The 7,347-nt window shown below is 34.3% G+C and overlaps 1 long non-coding RNA gene across 2 annotated transcripts; it reads left to right on the top strand.

Annotated features, from left to right (window-relative positions):
- The first annotated feature begins 3,994 nt into the window (after positions 1 to 3,994).
- LOC127150045 (uncharacterized) lies at positions 3,995 to 6,882 on the top strand. Of its 2 annotated transcripts, XR_007821976.1 has the most exons (6): positions 3,995 to 4,132; positions 5,137 to 5,226; positions 5,355 to 5,468; positions 5,554 to 5,816; positions 5,897 to 6,112; positions 6,200 to 6,882. It is a non-coding gene; the product is annotated as an uncharacterized LOC127150045 (long non-coding RNA). The 2 variants fall into 2 exon arrangements; XR_007821977.1 differs by lacking the exon at positions 5,137 to 5,226 and having other exon boundaries at positions 3,999 to 4,132.
- The last annotated feature ends 465 nt before the right edge of the window (positions 6,883 to 7,347 follow it).

Below are 7,347 nucleotides of genomic sequence, written 5' to 3'. Positions count from 1 at the left end.
TGAAATGGACTGATAGTATTTCACGATCCCATAGTTACTACTTTTATAAGACAAAGTTTTATGGATTTAATAACTTTTCATTTATATATTAGATGAGATCGACTCTTTTAACAAATATCTTTCTTCTTACTAAAAAAATATAAGTTACCTTTTTTTATATTTATATTTAACTTAATACATCAAATTATGATTGTTTGGTTCTTATTTTTATACAACATTTCGATAGTAGTGTACAAAAATACCTACCTAACCATCTACCTATAAAAGGTCCTCTCTTTCCGGCATCATTCTAGTTCCTCAATTATACAACATTTCGACATCAAGACAGTGTACAAAAAAAACAAACCTAACCATCTACCTATTATAGGTCCCCTCTTTCCGGCATCATTCTAAGTTTCTCAACCATACAACATTTCGACATCAAGACAATGTACAAAAATACCTATCTAACCTTCTACCTATTATAGGTCCCCTCTTTCCGACATCATTCTAAGTTCTTCAATCATAAGGAAACTTATAAATGCAAGAGAATGTGAATACAGAAGTCATCGAACGACAATACAAAAAAACCATAAGAAGATCTTGTGAAAACAAAGAAAAAATATGAAGTCGTGGTTGATATGTCTGGCCTTAATAGGCATGTTGGTCGTCGGTCAAGAAGTAACAGCAGAGACAACACATCTTAAATTTCTCGATCCTTGCAATCAACCTTCTCCACCTCCAACTTGTTCTAAAATGGAAGAAAAGGACGAGGCAAACCCGTACGATAGAGGTTGCTCCACAATCAATCGATGTCGTGGAGGATGAAGCATAAATATATTCAAAAACATGATTTGACTCAAAATGTGTAAACGAGGAGAATTGTTCGTTAATGAAATGTGAATGATAAGCTATGCCAATAATGCAAAAACATTTCAAGGAAATAAAAGGATAAGTTTTAAAAGTCAAGCTTCAATACGTCTCATACAAATATGAATCAATTTTTTATTATCCATGTAGTAAAAAAGTAGCAAGTCATATATAAGGCTAACCAACAACTACAACTTTATATCAATTCTTTGTTGATTAAGCAAGACCACCTTGTATAAATGATTGATAAATAACCTCTTGTGATGGGAAATTAACTTTACAAATACTATATTGTTAACTATAAATATTACATGGAAAAAAAAAGAAGAACAAACTCATCTGGTTAAGGATAAGTATTCAGATATTTTAATGAACATATGTGCCAAACTTCCTTATCATTAATACGTTAAACTCAATAACACTAGTTTACTCGAGTTGTTTCTTTGAATTACAAAATGGCAAGAAAATTAACCTACTTAAGATCGAAGAAACACTTTAGAGTGAAAAGGAATAGCTTTTCATTCGGCAGGTGTGATAAGGCATCCTAATCCTCACTCTAACGATTCAAGCTATTATCGTAGTAAGAACGTTTGAAATAGGAAACTAACACCTCCTTATACTAATTTAGATCAACTAAGAGAGAGTTGGTATTAGATTGTCTCTTAGATAAAAAAAAATCTAGAACCAAGATTTTGATATCTTGTTCTAAATTATGTTACTCCACAATCAAACTTGATCAAGGTTAGATTGAATGACTCGCATTTATTCCATCACAAGAATTGGAAAAAAAATTAAGGGAAAATTCTCAATATGAGATTTCAATTCCGATTCATCCATTCTTTTACAAATGGAAGGATAAAGTCATTATATAACCTTTTAGAGATTCTATCCTAATCAATGAAAATACCAAAAAGCTAAAATAAAACAATAACTAAGCTTTCTATCTTCCAACAAGTATTTTCCAAACACGATCTTTAATATAAGCTATTAATGGTAGTTAGTCTGACTTGTCAAATTAAAATCAATTAAAAATACAACAAAAATGTGATATTAACTAAATCATGAGGTCTTTAAAGTGTTGGGTTCACGGAAGCTTAATGTCTATCCCATAGTCAGCTTCAACCGAGAAAACATTGACATTTAATACTCCAAATAGCCTTTCGTCTCTTGTAATAACATGAGGCATATGGAATTGAGGTAACGACCTTATCCGTTCTTGTACATGAAGAATGAATGATTGGTTGGGTAATCTTCTGATGTCTTTGATCTTGTAATTAGTTTGTATAAAACATCAGGATTCTTATCATTTACCCTCTCTTCAGAAGGATTTGTCGTCAAATCAAGAAATTCACCACCTACATCAAAAGGACAAAACTCAACAGCATTGAAACAATAATTCTCACCTCCCTTGCCTTGTAGAGTAGTTTTGTGATAATTAAATTTCAAATGTAAGTGATTTGCGGAACTCCGCTTGGGATTCTTAAAAAAAAAAGAAAGAAAAAATATCAGTGATTCTTCCAAAAGTGTCTCCACAACCATTTTCTTGTTTTGAACATTGTATGCTTGCTGCCATGGTTTAATTTTGAGGCGACTTATGAGTTGTTTCTCTTTGATTTGGTCTTGAAAGACATATGGCATGTGACATTGTTGATCTTAAAAGCAACCTTAAAATCAAGCATCTTTATGAGTGTCTTAGCCTCCTATAAGAACTTAAAAGAAACTTTAGAAAAACATGGGATGAGCTCACCCGTTAGGAAACAAGTTTTTTTGTATATAAGATCAAAAAAATTTTGTTTTGGATACAAAATAGATTTAACCTCACTAATTCTCTCAATATACCTTTGCTTTTCGACTTTTCTTTCCTTTTTATCTCTAGGCCATAAACTATCCTCATGCTTTTGCAAGATTCTTTTTTAACAAACTATATGCTTTTGTTTTGGTTTCTTTTTTCTCTAACTCACCCACATCAACATGAATTTCAATATTAGATGTTACAATAAAATCAGATAGTTTTTGACAAAGTATGTCATCTTCAACTTTTTCATTTTTTACCATAACAATAGGCCTAATTTCTGTAGGTACACTAACCTTCTTCAAATTTTGGTCTCGTATATTCAACTATTGATTTAATGTACATAATTCTATCTTCTCATTCGATTATGGAGTGAAATCAGCCGATTTTGCAAGCCAAATTTTGCATAAATTATATATATAATCAATACATTACACCAAATAAATTCTAACTTTCAATTCCAATTAATCTAACATCCATAATAATCTAATCATAAATTATTCAAGATAATTAAGTAACAAAATTACAATGGAGTGCTACAATTCCTTATTAAGGCACGTAATGTGTTATATTGAGCATTGTTCAAAGGTTCCACCCTTATCATCCACTATCACCCCCACCAAGAGACGTTGATACTTCACTCCCTAGTCACATCCACTCTCGATTTGAGTTGGTAAATTGGGAGGGGTGCGACATATCCATTTTTCAAAATTTTAACTCTTTTTTTTTAAATATTATTATTGTTATTATTATTATTTAGATATTTCTTTCCTTTAACTCTTATTTCAACTTTTAATCGTTGTGAGATATCATTTTAATGAAGTATTCACTTCAAGAAATCAGCGTTTTACCAACACATAAAACGGCGTCGAAGAAATAATGTCGGAACAGACCTTTCCTCGACGCCATTTTTCACACGTCGAACAAAGGCGAACACATTATTTTATTATTACCTTTTTTCGACACAGTGAAAGAATCGTCGGGAAATAAGAATCCATTTTCGACGTTTAGGTTTAGAGCATCGGAAATAGTTAGCAATTAAATAAAATATATAATTTCTCTTAATGCCCCGTGCACGGCATCGAGAACGGACATCCATGTTCCCGATGACACTCGTCTTACGTCTAGAATGGTTAAAATCATTTTCGACGTCATTTATTGACCGTCGAAATTGTCAAACATTAATTATGTTAGATAGCGATTCCGATGCCCCATGCATGGCGTCGCAAATGATTTTAACTATTCCTGACGTCATTAGTGATCATCGAGAGATCTCCCGACGTTTTCGTGCTGCATTGAGAGTTTCCATATAAAAAAGATGTTTTAGTACTATCAAACACCGAATTGAAACGACTGAGGAGAAAGAGAGATCGTTTGACGAAACAAAAAGAGGAGAAATAGAGATCTTTGTCGTCGTCGTCGTTCCCCTCATCGTCGTGAGCCTGCCGTCCTGCCTCTCTCGCCGTCTATCGCCGCTCATCCCTATTTGATGTAAGTTTAAAACTCAAAACGCTTAAATGTTAGTTTAGGTTAAGTTAGTTTAAATAGTTTAGTTTTTTTAAAAGAAACTAGTTTTAGGATTTTAATGATGAATTAGTTTTAGGATATTGTTTAGGAATAGATTTTGGTTTTTGAAGTTGAAATTTGGTATCTGGGTTAAAAATTGGTGGTGGTGGGAGGGGGAAGGATATTTGTGACATTGATCTAGAGAATTAAAAATTTGAATGTGTGGGTTGAATTTGAAGAGGGAGATGGGTGTTTAATTTGATATTTGAAGGGGGTAGGTTGAAAATTAGAAAGGAAGGGGGTTAAGGATGAAATTTTGAAGGGAGGAGGGGTTGAATTGAAAATTTAAAGGGAGTGGGGGGTTCAACTTGAAAACTTGAGGGTTAGAGTTGAAAATTTGAGGGGGGCTTTATTATTGTTTTAAAAATTTTGTAATTTTTTGTTAAGATTCGTTTTGGCTATCTTGTAGTTATGTAGCCTCTAGTTGTTTATTTCTTAGTAGTTTTGAATAATTTTGTTGTTGATTTGGGATGACTATCCTATAGTTATGGTAATCTTTTTGTTTTGAATTTTTTTGTATTTCTTAGGGTTTGAAGGGGTGGTAGTAGGGTAGCTTGTAAGGTAGCGTTGTTGGAAGGGGTGGGTAGGATGCGAAGATTTAAGTTGTTTGTGGTTCATTAGGTTATGTGGCTATCCTGGAATTATGGTAGCCTCTGTAGTTTGAAATTAGTTTTAGTGAAAATTTCGGAAGATTGTATATTCAACGGAGTAAGTTTAGGATGTGAGAGGAGAGAAATATGCTTACAATCAAACCTATTTATGTTTTAGTGAAAATTTAGTTTTTCCTTGAGTATAGAGAAAGAGTGGCCCAATTTTTAGAAGTTGCCAAGTTTCACGTTGATGCCTAAGGACGAATAAGGTGTCCATGCAAGAGATATATGAACTCAAATTGGAACTCATTAGAGGTTGTGGAACGACATTATGTGCAGGACTGACGTTGATCCCACAATCGTTGAAAGACTGTTGTGCATCATGTAACTGACGACTTGATCAACAATGTGGATGAACACTTGTCTCATGTAAGCGAAACAAGCGACAACGAATGATAGTGATGAACCACATACCCACATATTTATGTAGTTTATATATTTCAATTCTAGTTATGTTTCGTATTTGCTTTTTTAATGTTTGTCTTCTATGTCCATAGGCACTATGTCGTCATTTCTGAGCGATTTCCACGAGACCGAAGCCATGTTCCTCGAGTTTGCAGAAGAGCTAGATAACCCTGCAAGAGGGTCATCGTTGGTGGACGACAATTCGGGTGAGTCTAATAATATGGTATACATTTTAACTTAGGATTATTTGAATTTTGTTTCTGACATTATATGTTCTTATAATTTATTCAGCAGGTACTTCTCAACTATCTACGACTCCGACTCCTAGGAAACGTGTGCGGTCTCTACTCTTAGAGTTGGAGTACTACGTTGCAACCAATGGGTGAATTTCAATTACGATCACCTCTGGAGCAGAGAAGCCCGTCTTCCTATACGTCGTTCGCTTTAGCCAGGTGATAGGCATGTATGTTCGAAAGAAATTTCCCATCCACTGCCCTAACTGGACAGCGAACGTAGGCAGAGAATACATCGAGGTCGTCAAAGGCGATCTCCAAGTAAGTCCACTACACATTTCTGTTTTCATTTTAAAATGTTTAAGTTAACCAAGCTAATGTGTTGTTTTTGTAATGTGTAGAGATTTTTTGTGCTTGATTTCAATGATCAAGCAATGAATAGGTTCATTGAGCATCAAATGCTTAGCACTTTTAAAGAGTTATGGAACGACTGTTACAAGCATTTCAAAAAGTACAGCAACCACGAGGAGGCTCGTACCAACCCACCACACATATTGGTGGGACGTGATGAGGATTAGCACTACCTCTATGACCACTACATGAGTCGTGCATTCCAAGTGAGAACTGAATTCTTTTTCATGGTTAATTATGATTTCAACTTTTAATATGTATAAGAAATAAATAATATAATTTTTTTCATGCAGGAGCAATCATGGACAACCAAGACTGCTAGACAGAAGCAGCCTTACAATCATAGCAACAAATTGAAGTCATTTCTACAACGATAACACGAGCTCATTGAGCAAATAGGGGAGCCAGTCGACCGTGTGGAGTTTTTCTGGCAAACACACATTCAAGACGGAACGTTTGTGTCGCAGACCATGTGGAGTTATCCAAGCAACACTTCTGCCCTTATTTGTCCTCTTTAATAATATATTTTTTACTTACTAAGATAGTTTCTAAATTTATTGCAGAATCAAATGCTAGAACTCCAATCTTAACCTACCCAGAGGGTATTCAGCTACTCTCTAGAGACGAGATATGCGAGACGGTGTTGAATAGATGATCGGACTACCCAAAAGGCCTTGGTTGGGACCCAAGCTAAGACCCGCAAGACGACCAGTGCAAGCAGTTTCACGCCCTCATGTTCACAGTCTACGGTAGACCTCCAATTACGAGCTACGCTTGTTCAAGCTATGCAATGAATTGAAGAATAGATAAGAAATCACGATGCGTTAGCTTCAGAAATGGAACGAATGCAGAAGCTCAAAGAAAGGATCGTCACATGATCCCTAGCTTTGCGATATATATATGTTTCCATTATTTTTAAGTTCTTGAAATGATAATGATGATATGCATATATATGTACTAAAATTAGCCACTTTTGTATCATTATAGGACCTGTGTTGTAGAATGGCGTACAATGCTCGTTAGAAGACGTATGGTTTTCTTTGCGCTTTTTTTACGAGAAATATTTTTTATTTGTATTATGAACTTTGTTTCATTTTTTGAATCTCTTTGAATTATGAACATTTAATTTTTTGTTGATTTTGTGTTTGTATTTCGTAATTTACTAATTTATTTTGAATTTTCTTTAATTGAATTGAAAACGAATGCGAATGTTTCAGGAAATAAATTTTACAGGAAAGAAAAAATAGAAAATTACATATTTAAAACATTTTCCGACGCAGTATATACGTCGAAAATATGGTGCAAACGTCACGTTGGGGATGATTATTGCCGACGCACGAATGACGTCAAATATACAAACGTTGGGAATAGTTATTCCTAATGCATAGTTGATGTCGGAACTGTGGATGTCGGAGATACCTTGTCGCCGACACATCGAAAA

The sequence above is a fragment of the Cucumis melo genome, chromosome 6, assembly GCF_025177605.1.
Source record: "Cucumis melo cultivar AY chromosome 6, USDA_Cmelo_AY_1.0, whole genome shotgun sequence".
NCBI classification, from domain to species: Eukaryota; Viridiplantae; Streptophyta; class Magnoliopsida; order Cucurbitales; family Cucurbitaceae; genus Cucumis; species Cucumis melo.
This window is presented reverse-complemented; position numbering and strand designations above follow the sequence as displayed.